General features: G+C 36.0%; 1 long non-coding RNA gene and 1 pseudogene across 2 annotated transcripts; both read right to left on the bottom strand.

Annotated features, from left to right (window-relative positions):
• Nucleotides 1–1,104: 1,104 nt before the first annotated feature.
• Nucleotides 1,105–14,604, bottom strand: LOC126694464 (uncharacterized). 2 transcript variants are annotated; one of them, XR_007645777.1, is made up of 8 exons: nt 14,497–14,604; nt 14,002–14,464; nt 12,497–12,586; nt 9,504–10,543; nt 8,118–8,364; nt 6,924–7,973; nt 1,688–6,322; nt 1,105–1,331 (listed from the first exon to the last, which is right to left on the bottom strand). It is a non-coding gene; the product is annotated as an uncharacterized LOC126694464 (long non-coding RNA). The 2 variants fall into 2 exon arrangements; XR_007645776.1 differs by having other exon boundaries at nt 1,108–1,331; nt 14,002–14,548.
• Nucleotides 14,605–22,469: 7,865 nt separating this feature from the next.
• LOC126695812 (long-chain-alcohol O-fatty-acyltransferase-like) lies at nt 22,470–24,346 on the bottom strand (annotated as a pseudogene).
• Between the last annotated feature and the right edge of the window lie 477 nt (nt 24,347–24,823).

The raw sequence follows: 24,823 nt of genomic DNA, 5'->3' as shown, positions 1-24,823 counted from the left end.
TAAGGTGCACTTGATAAAAAAATTGGTATAAATTGATAAGATGACTGAAAATAGTACTGAAATGATAAGTGAAACTCAAAAAGTTAGTTTTATTGGCTCTACATCCTATAAAGTTAGTGAAAAATCTGACATAAAACAAACTGATTTGACATAAAGTTGTTTTTTAATAGACACCTACCCATATATATATATATATATATATTGTGTAAGTAGATATCAAACCTCGTATATTTCTTGTTTAACAATAAAAGATTTTATCAATTAAATTAATTAGAACTCACTGACAAATTGTATTATTATCTTACTAAAAAAATCAATTAAATTAATTAGAAATCACTGACAAATTATATTATTATCTTACTAAAAATCTCCCGTCCTAATTCCTCAAAAGCCCAAAATCTTCCACAAAGAGAACTTTTTGTTTTGCTTTTTATTTTTTTGCTTTGAGATATATGCGTGTGAAGTTCATTTTTAAAGACTTAAACTTTAGGCCATGCCCCCTCACACCCCTACAAGAATTAGTACTTGTAGAGTGACCATCACACCAAGAGTGCGCTGTGGTACACAAAGAACTTGGAAAGTAAAAAAAAAAAAAAAAAAAAAAAAAGGTTTTTGGCCTTCAAACTGTGCCAGATGGCAGAATAATGATATTATTATGTTTATTTTTTTGATGAATTCCTTCATAGTGTGAAAATGTGCATTTCTATATGATTGGATAGCAATAAGGATTAGCCAAATTATAAAGTCTCTAGAATAAAAAATAATATATTATGTACATTAAACTTAATCCACTCTGGAGTCTAGACTAAATATCACCATCAAATATCCTTTCTCTTGCTTTTGATGCTTGAACCATCAACAGAAATCCAAATAAGAATTCGAAATTGGTTTAGTCTGATAAGCCTAAAATGTTTCACTTACCACCAAATTAAAAACCTATAGAAGAGGCAGTTATTCTAGTAAAAAATAATTATAAGATTCCAAATTTTCATATTGTATGATCAAGTTGAACACAAATTGTAGTTTTTGGTGTGTGAGAAAAACCAATTATAAAGAAAGGAAGTTTTTTTTTTTTTTTGTGGCAATAATAACTTGTTTTTGCCAATTTGTGAAATTTGTTTTAAGAGCAAGTAGAAATGCTTGCACAGTAGACCATGTCAATAGTCCAATCTACATGCTGTGAGAGACCGTCGAGTGTCTACACATGCCTACTTTCACTCTTCAGTGTACAACGAAGGCCAAAAAAACAACTAATGGAACCCTAACCAGATAACATGCCCCAAAATTGTCATAAGCTCCTATATGCTACCAGCCACGTCCTCTAGCAACCCCTGATGCAAAGCAGAAAATAACTTTGTAGGGTTAACGGCATTGCATCAAGAAAGATTCACAACTTCTACATTGTTTTGATATGCTGGTCTGTTTTGAAGAAAGATACTGGATCATTAGGCCACAACTATTATAACCCAAAAACAGAAGATTATTCAAGAGTATACTTGTTTGATACCTTTATTTATTATTATTATTTTACAATTAGTTAACTTCTAAATTGTAAAGAAAATATTTTAAACTGAATAATGAATAAGTGTTTAGTTGATGGTGTACCGTGAATTAAATAAGTTATGACTTCAAAAGTTCTGCTTCAAATAATTGCCCATTTACATGAGAGAAATGTGAGAAAGTTTACCTGAAAGCACTGCTAGTAAGCCATCCATGATTATTGAGAGACAAATAAAGGGGACCATATTTGCAATAGATCCACAGCTTCCTTCTCGTTGCTGAAGGCATGGCCCAAAACATAGCAGCAACTGAAGAGAATCATGCCTACGATAACCATCTCTGCAATTACAAGAACCATTATGATCTTGACAGTCATTTTAGCTGCTTGTGGATTCCCACCTCCCAAGTCCCAACTCATTTGAAGCTTGAGTGCTACAAAGTGTTTGATGCATTCTTTTTCAAAACAATTGTATACCATACATAAACAAGTTCAGGAGTAAGAAAACACGTTTAACTAATTGCCAAGCTGCATACAGTGAGAAATTAGAAGCCTACTATAATGATTGGCATGCAACAAAATGTGAATAGACTTAATATATGTAGCCAAAAAATGAAGACTACCATTTTCTTGACAGAAAGAACAAAAAAGAATTACAAAACCATTCCAGCAGAAGGAACAGAAAAGTGAAAGAACTCCCATATGCAGAAGGAATAGCTCTGCCTCATTGGCTTGTCCGTATAAAGCCCTTAATGCACCAGCCATCCCACACACTGCTTAGCAGCCACAAAAATTCACTTATCATGATGCCTGAATTATATCTCTTAGTCTGACATATCAGATTCTCAAACCAGAAGACATCTATGGTACAATTATAATTATGATGTGATGATGATATACATCAATGGCGAATATAAAAAAAACAAACATCAGTGACAAAGAATTATGCTTTCGGATTGCTAATTTGTATTAGTAAATTAACAGATTTTATGTTGTTGATTTCAGGCTAGTTAATAAAGTTCACTTAGGCTTGTGAACAAGAATGAGCTCAAACCAACATAAAACACAGACTAAGCAGACTAGCTGAGGTTCAGTCAAGGACAAAGGTAGTCTAGTTTCAACATGACCAAAGTTTCGATAGCCCAATACTGGATTGAGCTGAGCAATTTTGCAGCTTTACTATGGATACATATATTTCATTAGCGATTGGTAAATCTAAAGGTCTGACTTCTAATCTACGCTGATGAAAGCAGGGCATTGGCACAAATGCAGAAGCGATTGGAATGTAAAGAAAGCTGAAGCCACCATTTGACAGCACAAATGGTTGGTCTGAACAATCAAGTCCAATAAGTGGCAAGCCATAATCAAGAAGTGGTTGGTCAAATTGTAAAGAACCTAAAGGTGGAGTAACTTTGGTGAGAGTCCCTTCCACTCTCTCTCTTCATTTAAAAAGAAAAAAAAAAAATCTTTTATGAATAAGAAATTTCATTAAAAATAAACTAAAGAAAGTAGAAAGAAAATAAAAGTAAAAATCAGCTAGGGAAAATCATCTGATTCTCTCAAGCTATTACAAGACGTGCATTCTGTTGTTGGCTAGTAATGAGTAATAGAATAGGCACTAGACAGAATGCTGCATTGGGGTTACACAAGTGATCTAAATTATGTATTCTACAAGAAAGCCTGGAATGTAGAGCACACTTGTATTTTGAGTGCCCATTAAGTAAATTGAACATACTTGCACGATAAGAGGGAAATGATAGGTTAGGGAAGCAACTTTAAAGAAAGGAACAACTCCAAAGATTGCCCATTAATCTGTTTTTGCCTATTAGTTAAATTTGTTCCAAGAGCAAGAAGAAATGCTTGTTCAATAGATCCTGTCAAGAATCTGATCCAAAGGACTTTCCCTCTCAAGTGTACAACGAATGCCAAAAATATATATACTAGACTGCAAACTAGGCTCCTAAATGTTGCCAGACACGCCCTATAACAACCCTTGATGCATTGTAGAAAATAGCACATAGTTTAATGGAAGTGAACTCGTTTGAAACTTGCGATTTTTGAACTGCAAGGAAAATATTCAAGACTGAATACTAAAATTAATGTTTATTTCATACTATGGCTAGATTGATAAAAACTTATAACCTTAAAGTTCTGCTTCAAAATTCACAAATCACTGTCTCATAGACATTAACTCAAATCCATATAGAACAGAGAAATGTAACAAAGTTACCTGGTTTGTATGCAATCCAATAGCACAACTCACTTGAAATTCATCCAACAAGAAATATTATTAGTAAAACCATTTAACTCATTATCTGCCTAGACCTAGATCCCTTGTATAAGTAGATCTTCATCTCTATTTCCATTTTAAAATAAGATGCACTGATATGCCAATTGAACAAGTTTCCAAATCATTGTAACTGAACCAAATACAACTTCATTAAAACATGGTTAGCCTGATTGAAATGCATGTGCACATCTACTTGCCAAAGCCTCAAATTTTTTTTTTTTTTTGATTAGTAACATAAAAATTTTATTAAAAAACACACAGCCCAATACATTTTTTTTTTTTGGTGAAAGACGATTCATTAAAACCAACTAAAGGGGAACAACAGGAACAGGACACAGCCTGTTAATATACACCCCATTGAGATCATCCTCAAACACATCCAACTAGTCCACAGGCGGATAATGAAAAGAAGAAAAAACACAATCTAAACTAAAACTCATTCTAGCAAGGCTATCCACACATCTATTCGCCTGACGAAAGCAATGCTTAACGTGAACCTGAGGAATACGGGAAGTTAACAATCTGCAGTCGTCCAGAATAGGAGAAATAATATTATTCACATAGTCTAATTTGTTCAAAATGTCCACAATAGCTTTAGCATCCAGCTCAATCTCAAGAGAAGTAACATTAAGATACACAGCCCAATACAGAGGAAATGTACAAAAAGGCAAAAACATCAAGAAACCAAATTACAAAGATCTAGCAACTCAGGAAGGGAAAAACAAGAAAAAGATGGTAAAACTTCTAGAATTCCGTTCCCGCCAGATACACCACATCAAACAGTGCAGCACAAGCCTCCAAATAACATAAAGATGGACCGTTCACGACCCTCAAAACTTCTAGAATTCCGTTCCCGCCAGATACACCACATCAAACAGTGCAGCACAAGCCTCCAAATAACTATATTACGATGACGCCTGAAATTGCATGTCCAACAATCCAACAAATCCATTACCCTTTGAGGCATCACCCAACAAATACCAAACAAGCAAAAGATCATACTCCACATCTCATAAGCTATAGGACAGTGAAGGAGGAGATGATCTACAGATTCCCCACACCTTTTGCACATAAAACACCACTCAAGGACAACAAAATGCCTCTTCCAAAGGTTGTCTATAGTTAGAATCTTGCCTAGAGCTGCAATCCAAGAGAAAAAAGCTACCCGAGGAGGAACCTTCGATTGCCACACCATTTTCCAAGGGAAAGAAATGCCAGTAGAAGAGGAAATAGAATGATAATACCCACTCACCTTGAAACCTCGACTGCTGGCTGGCTTCCAACAAAGATTGTCAGAACCAACACCTCGCACCTTTGTGGAATAGATCAAAACCATAAACGAATCCAAAGATTGTGACTCTTGATCATTCACTAAACGACGAAACTGAATGTCCCAAGAAACTCTCCCATTTACAAAGCACATAACCTCCGAGATCGAAGCATCCCTTGTCCTACTAATATTATATAAATCTGGAAACGCCTCCTTAAGAGGACGATCCCTACACCACACATCATCTCAAAACTTCACACGAGTTCCACCACCCACTTCATACCGAATGAACTTGGAAAAATTCCCCCAACCACTCCAAATGAACTTCCACAAACAAACACTATATGCCCTAGACATAGATTTTGTGCACCAACCACCCCACTCATTCCCATACTTCACCCCAATGACCCTTCTCCAAAGGGCATCACTCTCCAAACCATAGCGCCACAACCATTTGGCTAATAAGGCAGAATTAAACCTTCTCAAACACCTAATGCCTATCCCTCCAAACTTCACTGGCCTACATATCTTAGACCAATTTACTAAGTGAATCTTATGCTCGTCCCCCATACCAGTCCAAAGGAAGTCCCTTTGTAATTTCTCCATCCTCTAAGCCACCTTGCCTGGGATAGGGAAAAGAGAAAGGAAATACGTAGGTAGGCTAGAGAGAGTACTCTTAATAAGGGTAACCGTATCCCCCTTAGATAAATACAACTTCTTCCAACCAGCTAGCCTTCGCTCCATCTTCTCCAAAATAGGATTCCAAATTGTCTTATCTTTAAAAGAAGCACCCAATAGAAGACCTAAATATTTCAACGGAAGAACCGACTCCCTATAGCCCAAAATCTCCACTAGCTCATGAAGATTAGGTACATCCCCAACTAGAACCAATTCAAACTTTCCTAAATTAATATTTAGCCCTGACATCTCCTTAAATCTAGAGAGAATCCCACGCAAAGCTGTTATATGATTGCTATCAGCATCACAGAAAACAAGTGTCATCCGCAAACAAAAGGTGAGACACCGTCATCAAGGAACCAGTCACATTCCCCACTATGAAGCCCGAAAACTGCCCTGTTGCAATAGCTACAACCAACATACGACTCAAGGCCTCCATGACAATATCAAAGAGAAAAGGGGATAAAGGGTCAACTTGCCAAAGCCTTAATTAAAATTCATCCTATGAAAAAAAACAAAAATGAGCACCATCTTCTGCAGTCATTTCAATCATCATTATCATCACCACCATCACCATCATCACCATCTGCATATATGTGAAAACTTGAGTTAGTATGATACTACAATAATAATTCACTCATTATTGATGAGTGTAATTGGAGTTGCTTCTTATTTGTTTAAGAAGGCATGACAACAATGACTATAAAGAATATACATGGTAGGGAAGGAAATACTATACAGTCTCTAATTTTCACATTTCAAATCAAGAAAAGTTGTATTGCATTTGCCAGCACAAAATGAATATGCAAAATAGCATAATACTCTGATAGTTACAAACAGGATGCCAAATTAGGATTGAACGATCTAAATTTGCAAAATCCTTAGAGAAATGTAACGGGATAAGCTTGAGAATGTATTTCCTATCTAGATCATATTCTTAATTACTTGCCCAATGTTTTACTAATTATTATGCTTCTTGTAAGTGATGATGATGTAGAAATCTACGGTTAATTTCCAAAAACTCAAAAACTATAGGGTGATTGGGATTGCTTGCGCATGGTGAGCCAAAAGAAGTAAAAGAAAAATGACAAGACTTGCAAGTGACAAACCCAAATGTATAGCTAGAAAGAAAATAAGCTAAAGTTGGATTGAATATTAATGGGAAGGATGTTTGAGATGGTCATTACCAAAGCTCTCAATCAAACATTGTGCATTTTGTTGAACTCGTCCACATCTTGCTCGTATACCAAATTGACCTCACATTCACGTACATGAATGGCTGAGTCATAGGTCTCAATTATAACCTTAATCTTACTGCATTCTCCATTCCCAACAGTAGCAAACCAATCATCATGAGACAAATAAAATAGCCATATACTGTCCTCACAATGCATCTACATAGTGAAAAGTTCAGAGGCATATCACCAAGGGCTATCACACGAACTCTAACGCCAAATACCGCTGATACTGATGCACATATAGTGAATCCCATCCATTTACTATTACACCAAAAGGTAGCTCCATGCTTATTGAATTCCCCACACTTTAATGAGTTAACCATGAAGGAATTTCAAACCCACAAACAATTATCTGAAATTCAGTTATAGTTACATCCTCTTTTCTTTTGGTCCTTTCATAATCGGTTTTACAGCAAAGGAGCCCGTGCCAAAAACACAACTATTGTTGTAGCCTGTAGGTAACTATTATTTAACAGAGAGAGAGAGAGAGAGAGAGAGAGAGAAGAGATTACTTGTAGGTAATGGTACAATGTTGTAAATGCCAGTTCACTGCTGCTCTCATCATACAGACATGTCTGGGAGCGAGGTTGTGACAAGCTACTCAGTTTGACCAATGCTGGTGACGGTTTTAGGGAAAAACAAAATTGAGCATTTATATATCTTACAGTTGATGGGAACATTTTCAATCATTTTAGTTTTGAGCATCCACAAAAAATGAGTTTTTCAAGAGACTTCAAATCATCCATGTTGCTTGGAAGAAATTTGAGATTATAAGGGACTGCATTTCAGCAGACATGCTGGGAAGATCAGTAAGAGATTCACAGCCTTGCAGATATAAGTACCTAAGCCTGCTGAGTTGTCCAATAGATGGGTGGATCTCAACCAAACTGTCGCACCATGAAGGTTTTAGTCCCCCTAGTCTCGGAACACCTGAAAAGTCAGGTGTCCTAATAAGGCTTTTGGAACAACAAGATCAGTGAACTTTTGCTTGACTGAATGCTGTTACCAAAAAAATAAAAAATAAAAAAAGAGCTTTCATTAAAGATAGAAATTAATTTAACAAGCACAAATACACTTTGAGCTATACTTAAAGAAAAGAGAAATAATAAATAATAGAAAGGCAGTTAAAAGAACAAAATTTACCATTACTTCTTCCGCAAGTCAAGTTGAACAAGCTTCTTTGGTTGGAAACTGGATGGCAAACATTTTAAAGAACAGAAGCTCCACGGAAGATATCTTAGGTCATCAGGAACATGATTGAGAGCATTTGGGATGCGCTGCCCATCAATAATCAGCAATCTAAGTTTAGACATCCTTGAAAAAACTTCAGGAAATTCTTCAAAGTTGAAATCCTCTTTCCCGTATGTAGCTATGGCTTGAATATCTTCTGCTGCATATGATTTCAAAAGCAAAAGCTCAGTGATTTACACAAGCAAATGATAAGAGTACTAGAAGTCTAGAACTACTCAAGTTAAACACTGTTAAAGCCACAAAGAAGATAAAAATATCTACTCCTTGAGTTTTTCACATAAAGTCCTCTTAATTATTGGTCCATCTAAAAATAATTTGACTTTTTTATTCCTCCTCTCTTATTACAATTTAATTATTGGAAATCGCCCAAAAATTGCATTTTTATATTGCAATTTTTCATATCATCAATACGATTAACATATTTTACCAAACACTTAAGTTCATTTTAAAAAACACACTTTCAAAAAGCAACTTCTAAAATTTTCAAAAAAGTAATCCAAACGGATATTAAGAGTCCCGTTAGCAACTAATAGATCGTAGTAGAACATCACATGTTAATAGTAAAATGTACCACATATTAGGTCCTATTAGTAACCAATAGATTGTAGTTCAACTTATTTTAAAGTTTTTTGTTATTATTAATCTAAAATTTTCAAAAAAGTAATCCAAACAGATATTAAGAGTCCCATTAGCAACTAATAGATCATAGTACAACATCACATGTTAATAGTAAAATGTACTACATATTAGGTCCTATTAGTAACCAATAGATTGTAGTACAACTTATTTTAAAGTTTGTTGTTCTTCTTATTAATCTATTTAAAACTCATACATTAAAACTAGAAAGGTGCACTTCTACCTTTTGGAAATTCAAGACTATGAGGGGAATAAATAGGCGATTACAACATTACTTTTACAGTGATGGAAAAAGAAAATAAAGCCTACAGACTAATATAAAAAAATGTTAAGATAGCCTTTTGTTCTAGATAGTAACCAAGAAATGAAAGATTGGTTGATTATGTCAAGAAAGATAAATTCAATTTTATAAACAATTACAAAGAGGTATTATTTTTTCAAAATATAATAAATCGTCATTGACAATATCTTAGCATGGTAAATGAATGTTTTATTCTTTATTTTGCTACTTAAATACTAAGGTAACCACTTACCTATTGGAGTATATTTTTTAAAAAGAACTAATTTATTGAACACAATTATGTCACTATACCTACTAAATCTTATTTGCTGAAATAAAATTATAGCTGTTATTGTTCTTACCATATCTTTCTCCAATACACGAAGCAAGTCCTCAAAAAGCCATAACCTACTCTGCTTTCCAAGCTTTCCACCTGATTCTAGAAATAATTTTTTTCACCCATTTCTTTTAGTAGATCATGCATCCCCAAAATTTCGTTGTCATCTATGGTTAGGAAAGATTTTTCCGCAAGAACACTTATACCAATTATTGCATCAAAACCACAATTCTCTAATATTTGTATTCCTATATGTTTCTTCTTCTCTCTAAAGAAACATGCAATATCCAAAAATACCTCCTTCCACATTTCTTATAGTCCATCGTAACTTATTTGAAGTATATCAAATATTTCTCCTTTCGTATTTTTTGAAACTGTCCAATGCACTTTGCCATTCATCTATTGTTCTTCCAACCAAAAAGGAACCCAAAGTAATAACAGCTAACGGAAGGCCACTAGCATATTCTACAACTTTCCGGGAGAGCTGCATATAATTTTCTTTGGGTTCCTCCATTTCCAAAGCTTTCAAACAAAAAAGTTTTGAAGCATCGTCATTATTTGATACGTTAGGCTTATATCTTTTAAGTATTCCATGTTGGACCAACACATGTTCATCTCTAGTTGTTATGATGATCCAACTCCCCAATCCAAACTCTCCAGCCAATTTTTCTAATTGGTCCAATTGGTTGACATTATCTATAATAAGAAGAACTTTTTTATGACAACATTTTCTTAATCATTTCAACTCCTTCATAAACATTCCTTATATCTATTTTTCTGTCCTCCAAAATGTTTGCAAGAAGCTGCTGTTGTAATCTAGGAAGCCCGTGTTTTTTTAAAATCTTCCTAACATTAGCAATAAAGCTAGCAAGAGTTATCTTTCCCAATCCTCCCATACCATAAATCCCAATAATGTAAACATTATTCTCAAAACCTAAATACGAAGGGATCAATTTTGCCACAGTAGATTGTATTCCTATAAAGTTTTTGGTAATGCTTGAGGATTTTGAACTCAATTTATCCATCATCTCTTTCACAATGTGTTGTATAAATTCTGACTCATGCCTGCAAAGAAGATGGGAAATATTTATGAGATGTTCCTAACCAATTATAAAATCATCATTTTCCACAATGTTTAGGATAAATTCTGACTCATGCTTGTGAACAAGATATAAAATAACTACATGATGGTCCAAACATGATTAAAAAACCACAGGGGAGGAAGAAAAATATTAGGCAAGAATACTCATTGCTCAAACATATGTGAATTCATTAGCTCATGCAACGTGGATAGAAGTAGAACTACTCATATAAGAATTGTATATTATATTAGTTATATATTTCAGAGCTATATTTTTCATTATACTTAGTTGAAATAGATCCATCAAATTTTTACATTGCTTGAGTACAAATAATAAAAATTAAGCCTTAGTGCCAGCAAATATGGAAGTTTTTACCTCTTTAGTCAAGGCCCAAATTATGATTTTTCCCCCCTTAAGAGAAGGTGTTCTTTGAATTTCTATTTAGGCACTAATATCATTATAAACTACTGGAAGCTCTACTTCTTTAAAATTATGTAAACAATTTCTTTGTGAATAAAATGGTTAAAACGCACTTTAAGGATTTTATTTAACCCATAACAATGATTGGGCCAAACTAAATCCTTTTAAAAAAGGACTTACATGCCCAATGTAAAAACTTAATCCAATCTATACTTTGACAAAAGGTAATTTTTGGTTGTTGAAGCATCACATTAACTTCTAAAAAGTGTTACAAACAAGGAAGTCAATATTGTACTCATACCGGCGGTATATATCATACTGGCTATAAAATTAGCATCGATATGTACAGCATAAATTCTGGATTATACTGGCTTATACTAGTAGTACCAGGAAATTTTTGGGCCTGTATTGATATTTCGGCTAGTATAATAAAAAATATTATAAAAATATTAATATTTTAAAAAATATATATTATTTAAGCTAATACATTGAGTTAATGTACTTAGGCCAATAGTAGGGCTTATAAAATATGTGAATTTTAAATTATATGTTGACAAACAGAAATATAAACAAATGCATACATAAATAAATACAAACGTATATATAAGAATGTAAGTATACAAATAGTGGTAATCCTGAAATGGTATACCAGTACCGAAATATTTTGTTCCCCAACCAAACTAAAATGACCTATGGTACGAAATTAACTCCCTTAGCTATAAGCTAGAGAATTGTTGAATGTTTGTCCATAAAATTAAAGCATTACGTGACTCAATAATTGATTCTTCATCATAAAATTAATTTTTATAGTCATCATAATATATAGTCCGTCAAGAGATCAAAACTTGGTGCCATGGCAAGTGCCTTCCACCAAAAATAAAATTTTGTGAACTAAATTGTAAAATAGCAAAACCACAAAGCATAAATTATAATTTACCCAAAAAATAATAATAATGAAGATAATAGAAAATCTTAATAGATTTATAATTCATAGAAAGTTGTCCTTAAATCAAGTAGTTCCTTTTTTAATTATTGCAACAGTGTTTCCTATGTCGTAAAGCAGAGGTCACAAGCTATTTCTAATAATACGAAAAAATCTTAACTAATATATGTTGTAATATTTCAATCCATGCATATTATGTTGCATTCTAATAATTGTATATATACACACACATCATGATTTTTGAGAAAACATTAGCTATTTAAAAATAAAAAGAAATATATTTGTTATGGAAATTTACCGATCTTGTAAATGTCAACTAGATAGATTGGTCACTTCTCTCAAAGCAGCTCTCCACATTTTCACCTTCTTTAAGTTCTCTTTAAAACATTTTTCGTGTTCATTAAAGGCTTGTCCAAAAGTTCCATATGTTTCCGTACATGACATGGATTCACATCATAAAAAATGAGAAAAATCATTGATTTCGTCTCTTTCTTGCATCTAACAACATGGACAAATTCATCTACGCACCATGTCAAAGAAGTGTAGTTTCTTGAGAAAATAACAATAACAAACCTCGATTCTTCTATTGCTTTCAAGAGCTTTGGTGAAATAGGTTTTCCTCTCTCAAGTTCTTCATCATCCCTAAAAGGTCAAAATGCCCTTCTGTTGCAAAGCAGCATATAGATGGTCAGAAAAACCTCTACGGGTGTCCATGCCTCTTAAACTAAGAAAAACCTCATATTTCCATTAAGGTGTTGAACAAGGATATGGTGATGACATTGAGGCTCCCTAGCAGCTCATGGCTCATGGAAACAGTTGAAATATACTAGAAATATTAAACTATTTTTAATAAATTTTAAATGGAAGAGAAAAAAAAAATTCATGTTGAAGATGCATTGTTTATTTGTTTGTCTGTTTTGTTTTTTTTTTTTAGGTGATGATAGAAAATCTTGATTTTTCTTTTTCCTTTGGGAATATTACACTTTACCCCCTAAACTATGACAATATTTACACTTACCTTTCTAAACTATGTACATTTTACCCCCTAAACTTACCCCTTTCTACACTTAGCCCCTAAACTATGAGAACGTACACTTTATCCACATAAATTATGACATCTTTTATGCTTACCTCCTAGACCCTAAAGTATGAGAAAGAACACTTACTTCCCTGAACTATTAACCCTGGGATGGGGTGCAAAGTGTTGCATGGGTAATAGTTTATGGGAAAGTGTCATAGGTAATATCACGAAATTCCGTGATCTATGAGATGCAAAATAGATAATAAAAAAATATGCGCCAAAGAAAACAATCACACAAGACAATATTTACGTGGTTTGAAAAATTTGCTTACATCCACGGAATTACAAGGATTTCACTATTCGCATGGAAAAATACAAGATGTGGCCGTACATTTTTCTATCACTAAACAACACGCCACAACCCTAATCACCAAACCACAGTTTCTATCCCTACGCACAGGATTCACCAATGGGCCAAAAACGGGCCAAAGATTTGCCTAAGCCTCCACTCCATGGACTAAGCCTCAGAAAAAATCCCATTAAAGACTGTAGCACTTCTATATTGGGTAGGATCATAATTCGGATAAAACACAACTATGCTCCACAAACAAGTGTTACTCGAGTAATAATAGTTTAAAAATAAGTGTAAAAAGGGTATAGTTTAGGGGTAAAATGTAATCTCCCCTTCTCTTTTACGGGCTCTACAGAAAAATAGATTCCGCTCTCTCAAGTTCTTCATTATTCCTAAAACCTAAAAAGCAAAACGCCCATCCATCGCCAAACAACAAATACAAGTTCTACAAAAAAATTCCTAAAACTCCGCCGAGATGTTGAGGAAGAAGATGATGACAATGAGGTTCCTTGAGTGCTCATGGAAACCGTTGGAAATATAGTAGTAAAAATCTTGAATTATAATATAGATAACCAAAAAAAACCTAATAGGAAAGTAAATTAAGGAAGAAGAAAACAATTTGATATGGATTTTTCCATTGCAAGGAAAAAATGAAAGGAAGGAAATAAAAGAGATGAATAATATGTGTGAAAAATGACAACTTACAGTAGCAGTAGTATTGATTGCAATGCTCGAAATCCAGTTGAAATTTTCTTTCTGGGCTACTCTCAACTCTCAGGTGCCTTTATCTAGTGTTTAGCGTGGCACAAGTCATTGATTCCCCACTTGCGAGTACTTTTATTATTATTATTATTATTAGGGTAAATTCCAGAAAACACCCTGAGGTTTGGGTTAATTACAGTTAGGTCCAAGATATTTTGAAAATGATCAATTTGGTCCTTAAAAGACAAAAAAACCCTTACACCGTTATCCCTCTTAACCCTCCGTTACACTTTTCATTTCTTGTCTTTCTTCCTCACAGACCTGCTCTCCCACTCTCCCTCTTGGTGGTTCCTTTGATTCTCACAGCCAAAACCCCACTCTCCCTCTCTAACCTCAGATCTGCTACTACCACCACCAGCCATAATACCTAGCCAAACCATAGCATCAAGACCCAAATCCAAAAAACCTTTAGCATCCTCCACTGCAAATCCAAAAAACCATAGCATCCTCCACTGCAAATCCACCCCATACCGGAAACCACCACCACCACCACCACTGAAAACCACCGCCGGCCAGAAAACCCAAAGAAAAAAAAAACCCACAAACCAACCACATCAGAGCCCACCAAAAAAATCATCAACAAACCAAAACCAACCACTAGAAAACGTACCACCACCGCAAAAACCACCTAAACCACAACTCACAGCCACCAAACCCACGCACCACTATGAAGAAAAGAGGCATGGACGAGAGAAACAGAGGCTCGAGAGGGAGGAGAGTGGATCGGCTTGGAGAGAGAGAGAGGATGAGAGGGAGAAGGAGAGGTATGAGGAAGAAGAGAGGAAACAGAGAGACAGACAGGATTGAGAAAAAAAAAAAAAAAAAAAAGTAACGGAGGAAATAAAAATGGTAATAACAGTGTAAGGGTTTTTTTTGTCTTTTAAGGACCAAATTGGTCATTTTTAAAATATCTTGGACCTAACTGTAATTTCCGAAATTTACCCTTATTATTATTATTATTATTATTATTTCTTAAATCGATAGTGGAGGACAGAGTAGTTTTGTGGTAACCAGCTGTAAAGCTCTAATTAAATTAATAAATTCTTTTCTTTTTTTTATTTTCTTTCATTTGAAAGAATCTTTTCTTTTTGTACTATTTTCAAGAGATATTTCCTATACCATATTTTGTATTTTAATTTATATTCTATAAATTATAATTTATCATGTATTTATCTTTTTCCATTTTAAACTTTGGCTATTTTATAAGGAAAATTAAATAAATACATGGCAAGATGTGATTAGTGAAACATAAAGTATAACATAAAAATTGATACAGAAGATGCAGTCAAAGATGCTCGGTTAGTTTGATGCAGCCAAAGATGCTCGATTAGTTTGAATAAAACTAGCATTGTGGCCCATAATAGCTTGATGCAGCCAAAGATGCTCGGTTAGTTTTTTGTGTTGGCTAGGGTAGTTAGTATCTCCAAGTTAAGCAGGGATTGGTTTACTAGTTGAGTCTATGTTGTTGGTGCAATTTCTAGGGTTTACAATGTGCTTGATGATGTAATGAATTGTTAGTGAGTCAATCGTCGTTAGGGTACCCGAAGAATGTGTGGTGCAGACTAAAAACCCTTCAAAGGCTAAGTTAGTAACTTAATGATTCCTAATAACTCCAAAAGTATGAGAGTTAGGAAATTACACGTACCTTAGAAAGGTGGGGGCTTGATACTTATATAGTGGTATAAGGTTGACCAATTTCCCATGAATTTAGGCTTTTCTCTTGTAGAGAGCATAGTGGAGTTAATTACCTAAGTTCTTTGGATTTGACTTCCCATACTTGGAGGATACAAATATATAAAAGGATCATTAGCATGGTGTGCAAGTTCTTTCCATATGAAGATAGTGAAGTGGAGGATACGCAAATGGCTTGGAAGACTAAGTGTGAAGGATCGTCCATCAGGACACATTTATTTGTCTCTATGGTGTTTAGGATAAATAAGCATGGGACGGATTGCATAGCAGGGTACCAATGTGGGTACTTGACAATCCTCTTATATGTGATGATCACTAGAAGACATGGCGACCCTCGTGTGTTAGACTTACTTTGCTCTGGTGAAAATATTCCCTATCAGTGCTAATTCTAGATAAGTTGTATCAAATTAGTGTAGCCTGGTTAGTTGGAATTTGTGTTTCGTTATAGTTTTGTATATAATTGTGATGTAATAATTGCTAATGTTTGCTTATTGCCCTGTATTTGGGTAAGCAACTCAGGTTCTTTAAGTTGTTTTGTGTAAAATATTTATTAATAGTTTATTTGTTAGTAAGAACTTTTTTTTTTTTTGTCATTTGTATGCTTTTCTTAATATTTGCACATAGTTATTTTTTGTTTTTTTTGAAATGTATAAAAAGTTATTAAATGATTTTTTTTTTTTTTTTTTGCTTCAAATAAAGATTTTATTGAAACAACATAAAAGCCACACAACACAACCCCCTTTCAAAACATTGAAGACAGAATGGGGGCAAATAGCAAAAGAAACAGGGCTTGCAAAATTACAAGAGAGCGCCCATATAGCAAGAGCATGAGCGGTAACATTAGCCCCTCTTCTGATCCAAAGAAAACAAACAGAGGAAGAAATTGATAAAGAACATATGTCTTGCATAAACCATTCAATAGACCATGCTGGTGTCTCCATTGGATGAGATAAATGGAGGATGCATTCCTTCGAGAGTCGCTCTTTAATACAACTATACTCCAATTCTTTTTGCTAGCAACTTGCATTCCCAATCTTATAGCTGTAGCTTCAGCCACCAATGAAAAGCAACCATTAAATAAATTTAGCCATTACTTTTTTTTTACTCAAAAAAAGAAAAAAAGAAAAGGAATTCATCGACATATTTTTATGAATGCAACAAGAACAATATTATCTTTTCTTATGACTTTTAAATTTATAATCATATAATTGAATTGGTCAATACAAGTTAAATTTAATTGGAGAACCTAATATGCAACGCCTAACCATTTGTACCTAAGTTTTACTTTTATCCCTTAAATAATATTCTAATTGTACAAAATCAAGGGGGCTTGGGACTTAGAAGTGTGAAACTTAAAAGATAAATTGGCACCCGAACAAATTAGAGCTGTGAAACTAGGCAAAAGCATATTCAAGAACCTGGTGCACTTATCACAAATTGATCAAGAAGAATACCCGGGATGCAAATCATAGTAAAAGAAGCAAAAATGTTGCAACCTATTATTATTTAAAGTAATTAAGAAGTTTTATAAAGCCTGACAAGTGACAACACATGGATGCTGAGTTTTATTCCAGAGTTGTAACATACAATACCAAACCCTCCATCTATAAGAAGATTGCTAATTTGAGCTCAATTTTTTTGCACTCAAAGCTTAATAGTTACACACAAATAATTATTTGGTGCTTTATGAGTATAGTGATATGGTGTTTATTTTTCTCACATTTATATTCATGGTGGATTCTACTAATTAAATTCATTGTTTAATTCCCCATAAATGTGGTAGGAGGGAATTTCAGGTCACCGTGCATGGAAGTACTATCGATTACTCGTCACACAATTAAATTAAATAAAAGGTTAAGCAAAATATATTGCCACTTTATTGTCTAACACATTGTGACCACTCTTTTTTTAATTATTCTGACATCTGACCGCTCACCACGCCATCATCAAGTGCATTAGAAGCCCATTACAGAACATCATAAAATAATAAGAGCATCCACATCCGGATCTTAAATCCCATCTTATTTTACCATTCCAAAAACCTACTTTATCAATTATACAATACCATTTTACAATACACCTAACATCCCAACTTTTATTTTCCTATTCTACTCATTAAAATAATATTTTCACATAATAAAATAATATATCCCTAAACCCAAATAAAAACAAAAACCCAAAACCCAAGACCCAAATCACAACCACCTGCTACTCCTAGAACATTCCCAAACTGTTGCTTGAAACCCCGGCCACAAACTCCGGCAACCACGGCAACCCACAATCAAAATCAAAATCAAACCAAACCATGGCAACCCCCAACTCCACCACCATGAACCCACCAAAAAAAAAAAAAATCATACCAATTCCTTTAAGCACCGATCACAGCAACAACAAAAAAAAAAAAAAAAAAAAAAAAAAAAAAAAAAAAAAAACCAATCCAGAACTCAGAGAAGACGATCCAAGTCCCAAATAAAAACAAAAACCCAAAACTCAAGACCCAAATCACAAGCACCTGCTACTAGAACATACCCAAACTGTTGCTTGAAACCCCAGCCACAAACTCCGGCAAGCACGGCAACCCACAAAATCAAAATCAAAATCAAACCAATCCACGGCAACCCCCAACTCCACCACCATGAACCCACAAAAAAAAAAAAATCAAACCAATGGCAACACAGCACAGCCAAATCCAGCCAAATCAAAATCAAAACCAAAATCAAAATCCAAAATCAAAATCAACCTAACCCTCCACGTCCTCTCGTGCCCTGAGGTCACGCGCCTCCCTCAGATCGTCCAAACCTTAAGTCTCAAGTACGACGAGAAGGTCCTCCCTTCGATCGGCAACGAGGTCTTGAAGGCCGTCGTGGCTCAGTTCAACGTCGATCAGCTCCTCATCGAGCGCCCGCAGGTCTCGGCGCTCATGGAGACCTGGCTCACCGAGCGCACCAGGAACTTCAACATCGTGCTCGATCACGTGGCGATCACGCACCTGTCGTACGGCGCGGATCTCTCGCGCGCCGTGGAGCAGAAGCAGGTGGCGCAGCAAGAGGCGGAGAGGTCGAAGTTTGTGGTGGCGAAGGCGGAGCAGGAGAGGCGCGCCGCCATCATTAGGGCCGAGGGAGAGAGCGAGTCAGTCGGCGAAGATGATATCGAGCCTCACGCCGTTGCCCCCATTCCGTTGAAGAAGAGAGAGCAGGAAGAAAGAGAGAGAAAAGAAACTGAAAAAATGAGAGAGGAGAGAGAAATTTACCGGGATAAATGAAAGAAGAGAGAGAAATGAGAGTATTAAAAAATTATTTTTTTTTATACCATTCAGCTACAGTACCATCTTACATTTGAGATGGTACTGTAGCTAAATCCCAAATTTGGAATTGGTATATGGCATATAGCCTTCCCATTGTTGAGTAGTTTTGGGGCTTGAATGCCAAATGTTTCTAACATTTGGCATTTAGAAGTCCCACTGCTGATGCTCTAATAAAGCAATGAACCAAGCAAAAATAATAATAATAATAATAATAATAATAATAAAGCAAAAGGACATCATTTAATATATAAGATCAAGTAATGAAGTTATAAACACAAGTGTGAACCATTCAATTTTTTTTCTTTATTTGGTTTCATTATACTCCCTCCGTCCCACTTTGTTTGTCCTCTATTCTATTTTGGGATGTTTCTAAAAATAAAAGTTATTAATCTACTAATGTTCCTATTATGCCCCTATTTTATTAATAATTCAATTTTTTGATAAATTTATTTAAAGATAGTTTTGGATACTTATACATTTTTAAAAGGTAGACAAGATAATAAATGATATTCCCTTAAAAAGTTTGACTTTTCAAACATGACAAACAAAGTGGGACGGAGGGAGTACAAAGTTTCATCCATTGTGAAGAATATGTTTTTAAGCTATTGATTACACGAACAGATAGATGTGACTTTGTAATTGTAGGGACTGCGGACAAATGATGATACAACATACAAGTGTGATATGCACCTTGGAGAATTTCTAATTGTGCTTATCCCAAAAATTGTGCTTCTCTAATTGTGCTTATCCCAAAAATTTATAACCCCACCTCAGTTAACTATTTCAGGCCAATCAGTCTGTGTAATGTGGTGTACAAAATCATCTCAAAAATTCTGGTGGATAAGATCAGGCCTCTGTTAGACAAAATGATCTCTCCGACCCAATCAGCCTTTATACCAAATAGGTGGATAGCTGAAAATCAGATCATTGTCCAGGAAGTTCTCCATAGCTTCAAGACTTGTAAAACCAAGCCTGGCCTCATGGCAATCAAGCTTGATCTTCAAAAGGCGTACGACAGGGTAAATTGGAAATTTTTGGAATATGTCCTCCTTCACTTCGGGTTCAATGAAACATTCACGAGTTGGATCATTGCCTGCATATCATCGGTGTCTTTTGAGGTGGTTGTGAATGGGGTAAGTCAGAGTGTTTTAAACCCAGTAGGGGGCTAAGGCAAGGCAACCCATTTTCACCATATCTCTTTACCTTGGGGCAGGAAGTTTTATCCAGATTGATCGATCATGAGCTTAAACTAAAAAATGTTGCTAGCATTAAAACAAGTATCAATGGCCCAACCATCACTCATGTGATGTATGCCGATGATGTGGTTTTGTTCTCTAAGGCCTCTAGAAAAGATGCAGCAAGCCTAGTGAAAACTCTTGAAAAGTATTGTAGATGGTCAGGGCAAGCCATAAATAAAAACAAGTCAAGTGTCTTCTTCTCCAAGTACACCCAAAACCAAGCCCGTAGGTCCATAAAGGGTATTCTCCAAGTTAAAAGCTTAAAAAAGGATGCGGTCTACCTTGGAGTGCTGATGTTTTTGTCTAAAGCCCCCTCTAAAGATTTTGCTTTTCTCCATGGTAAACTCGAAGCTAAACTTGCTGGGTGGAGAAGCAAATGTTTGTCTTGGGCAGGGAGAAGACTCTAATCAACTCGGTAGCACAAACCATCTCCATCTACTCCATGTCCACCTTCGATATCTCCAATAAGGTTTGTGACAAGTTGGACACACTAGTTAGAAGGTTTTGGTGGAAACCCTCTCAGCGGGAAGGCAGATTTATAGCTTGGAGAAGCTGGGAAAATCTTTGCTACCCTAAAAGTGTTGGTGGCTTAGGGTTCAAAAAAGCAAAAAGTATCAACTCTGTTCTTCTTGCTAAACTAGCTTGGATGGTAGCAACCAAAAGGGATAGCCTCTGTATGAGGATCCTTAGAGCCAAATACAAGGTCAAAGAGGATTGGCTGCGGGCGGATGCATCTAAATATGCTTCCCCCACGTGGAAAGCAATTGAGAAAGTAAGGTCAGTGATCAAGAAAGGTGTTTGCTTCCTTATTGGAGTTGGCGAATCCGTTGATATGTGGTTGGATCCTTGGGTGCCTTGGGTTCAAAACTTCATCCCATCTCCAAAGGTGGAGTCTTTGGTACAATCGCCCATAAAGGTAGCCCACCTCATCAATCATGAGCTCCACACTTGGAAAACCTCATTGGTGCTTGACATCTTTAACCCCAGTTTAGCACACACCATCCTTTCCATCCCATTACCATCAAGGCCTAGACCTGATAAGCTCATATGGATCCCTGAATCCAAAGGTTGTTTCTCGGTGAAATCCGCATACAAAGAACTGATGTTGAATCTCTCTACTCAGGCTCCTTCCGATGTGAATTGGTCCAAAATTTGGAAAATCAGAGGCCCGGAAAGATTAAAAATGTTCTTATGGAGAGTAGCTGTCAATGCTCTTCCCACACTTATGTGTCGCTTGGACATTCCCGACCCGAGTTGTGTACCATGTAACCAAGAGGTAGAATCTGCCATTCACTTGTTCTCTAGATGCCAAGCAACGAAAGCTATCTAGTTTGGGGCTTGTTGGGGGTTCAGACCAGATTATGGTCAATTCACTAGCACCAGTGATATTATAAAGGTCATCCTTGACCCCCCTTCAGCCCTCTGCCATTCCCAAGACCTTTGGAGAGTTACTCTCAATATGGCAATCACTCTAGAAGAACTTTGGCACACCAGGAATGAGGTTCTTCATCTTACAAGTCCTGCTGATATTTATGCAGCCTGTTTGAGGATCAAGTCTAAATTCAAGGAATACTCTCGGATTTTATCTCCTTGTGAGACTCTCCATCTAAGTAAGGACTCTGTAAAGTGGGCGCCTCCCCCTGCGGGTACTGTCAAGCTTAACGTTGATGCAACCATCTCCCAATCAAAGGCGGCCTTAGCAGTAATTGCTAGAAACGAACGTGGTGCTGTGCTTAAAGTTTGGGCTAAAAGCATACCTCTTTGCTCCCCTCTTATTTCTGAAACCGAAGCTATCATATGGGCTTTGAACATTGCGTATGGGGAAAATTGGAGGAATATTGTAGTGGAAAGTGATTCAAAAAGCAACATTGATGCCATCTTGGACCCTTCAGGCTTTCCCATGTAGGCAATCTCTACCAATGTCTTCAATATTTGTCAATTGGCTAAGTCTTTTTCCTCTTGTTTTTTTAGTTGGATTAATAGAAGTGGAAACGCTGCTGCTCATGTGACAGCAAAGTACGCAATTAACTGTTTAGGTTTTCTCTGTTTTGTTCTAGGCAATCTTCCAGCCTCTTTGGCTGTTGTTTGTGAGGAAGATGCTTGAGTTTGTTTGTCTTTTTGATCTAATACATTGAAGTTTAACAAAAAAGTGTGGTATGCACCTTTGAAAAGGGACACTAACTTTTGTCCAAGGGCAATTGCAGTGGTAGGTTGACTTTGATAAAATCAATCAAAATGGAGTACTCCTCTATGACCTTCATATCCACACCATTCCTTATTAATTTGTGGAAAGAACAGCCAACCACTAGTCACTGCTACGAACCCAATCGTCACTGGCCCTGAAATTGCCCGGTGCAACTGCCACTTGTCGATCACCGCCTTCTTCACAACAACCTCAATAACCGTGCAGAAGCCATGTTGGACAAAGAACCATATTACCTCCCACGTGGGATGCACACGTGTGAAGTAAAATAGGCCTGACACTAAAAGAATGCTAAAATAATGGCTGGTAGACCAACCCAACGTGGCCCAATTAAATGAGCAAAAAAACAACAGATGGGAATGTAAATGGTAGGTCGTAAAATATTAGTAACATTAAGGTCGTCAATGGGCCGGGTTGGGCTGGCCCAGCCCATTTTTACTTGACCCATGGGCACAATGGGCTAAGTATAATGGACTATTAACTAGTTAACGGGCCGGGTCGGGTTGGGCCGAAATAGAAAACCTCAGCCCATGGGCAATGCCTATTTTGTTTTTAGCGAGCTGGGCTATTGGGTTGGGCCTAATGGGTTACCCATAGACTTGTGTTAGCATATTATTTTATTATTTTTATAAGGAAAGAATCAATTTTTTATAAGGGAATAATTAATCTATTTTTTTTAAAGGAAAGAATTAAAGAATTTAATACTTAATTACAATTTTTTTTACAATCAAATCTATTTAATTTTTTGTTTTGTTGATGGAAACCTATTTAATTTTTTTTTATTAAGGCTTTAAATAGTTTTTTATTTTTATCTTTAATAAAAAAAAATGTCAAATGGTTGATTCAAATTTGCCAGACTACTAGAAAAATATATATTTAGTAAACTAAGTTTAGCATAATTACTTAGAGTATCTTAGTGGTTGAGGGAGTTCTCTTAAGAAATTCATCTATAATATCTCAAGATCAATCCTTCATACATTTCATTTATATTTTTGTTATGAATTATGAGTTATTAGGCTGGGCTAACGGGTTGGGCTACTAGGTTAGCCCACCGGGTACCCATGGGCATAAAAACTAGCCCACAGCCTGACGCACTGGGCTAGTGGGCTACTCATGGGCCTCAATAACAACGGGCTGAGCCGCCCATTAACCTAGTGGGCCGTCGGGTTTTTGGGTCGGGTTGTGGACCATAGGCTATTTGATGACTAATAAGGTTCCACCTATGGCCCCAGAAGTCTTGTAGTGAGGTGGCAAGGTAAGGCTCATTGAATTGTGGCTCGATCTCAAACCCAAAAATGGCTTGAACTGGGGCAGCAGCCAACGCTAGGACAATTTCTACAGCAAGGTAGATGTGGCAACAGTAGAGTTAAAATAACATATGGATGTAAAATTGGTCTATTGTCATAGGCACCTATTATAATGGCAAGAAACAAGGCTTTTATAACCAACAAGATAGATCTAGGCACTTTTGTAGGATTTTGGGATGTTTTTGTGAGATGGGTTTTTATTGTTTTTGGTGTTGAGAGGTGGGCCTTGTTTGAGTTTAATGGGAAGGCAAGCTATGGATATGAAATGAAGAAGTTTTTGTGGGGGTGGTGATAAAGGGCCTTGGTCGAAGGCAAAGAGAAGGAGCTTGAGGTTGCCAAGTCAACCGAGGAAGAATGCAGTGGGGCCACCAAGATTGATAGAGTTGATGTTACAAGGGAGCATGGTGAAGAGGTAAAAGATGGGGAGGAGGAAGAGGAGCCTTATCATTCCTCTTGGGATCCTTGCAACTATGTAGTAACAATAACAAAGAGATGTGACGACTGTGAACCATACCTTCATGAGGTTCTTGATTTCAGAATCCATTTCTTTTTTGCCTCTCTTTCTAGCAGCGACCAAGTAGCGATGACTATGATCTATACCTTGATGAAGTTCTTGATTTGAGGTGGCGACTGCAGGTCTTTGGCTCTGGATCTACTTAATTTAAAAATTTCATTTAATATAGGATCACTTAAGGGCTACAGCATTAGAAATTTAGTAGTTTAGCATGACGGACCGGTCAGATAATGACTCAGATTGCAGTCCTACAATTAATTTAAGCCTGAGTTTAAACTTTAACTTACTTTCTAAATAAAAAAATATACAGTGGTTGGGTTTGCTTTTGTGGGGACCCAGAATTTTTAAATATGTAGACCACACAGACATTGCGCTAAATCAGTGAGCGGTGTAAAGTTTCTAGATTTGAAGTCAACCGCAAGCTTTAACTGTTCTTTGCAGAACTACAATTTTAAATCAGCTCATAAGGTCTGTTCTTTGAAAAACCGCGTTGATGGTTCATAATGA

This window comes from Quercus robur, chromosome 8 (genome assembly GCF_932294415.1).
Source record: "Quercus robur chromosome 8, dhQueRobu3.1, whole genome shotgun sequence".
NCBI lineage: Eukaryota > Viridiplantae > Streptophyta > Magnoliopsida > Fagales > Fagaceae > Quercus > Quercus robur.
This window is presented reverse-complemented; position numbering and strand designations above follow the sequence as displayed.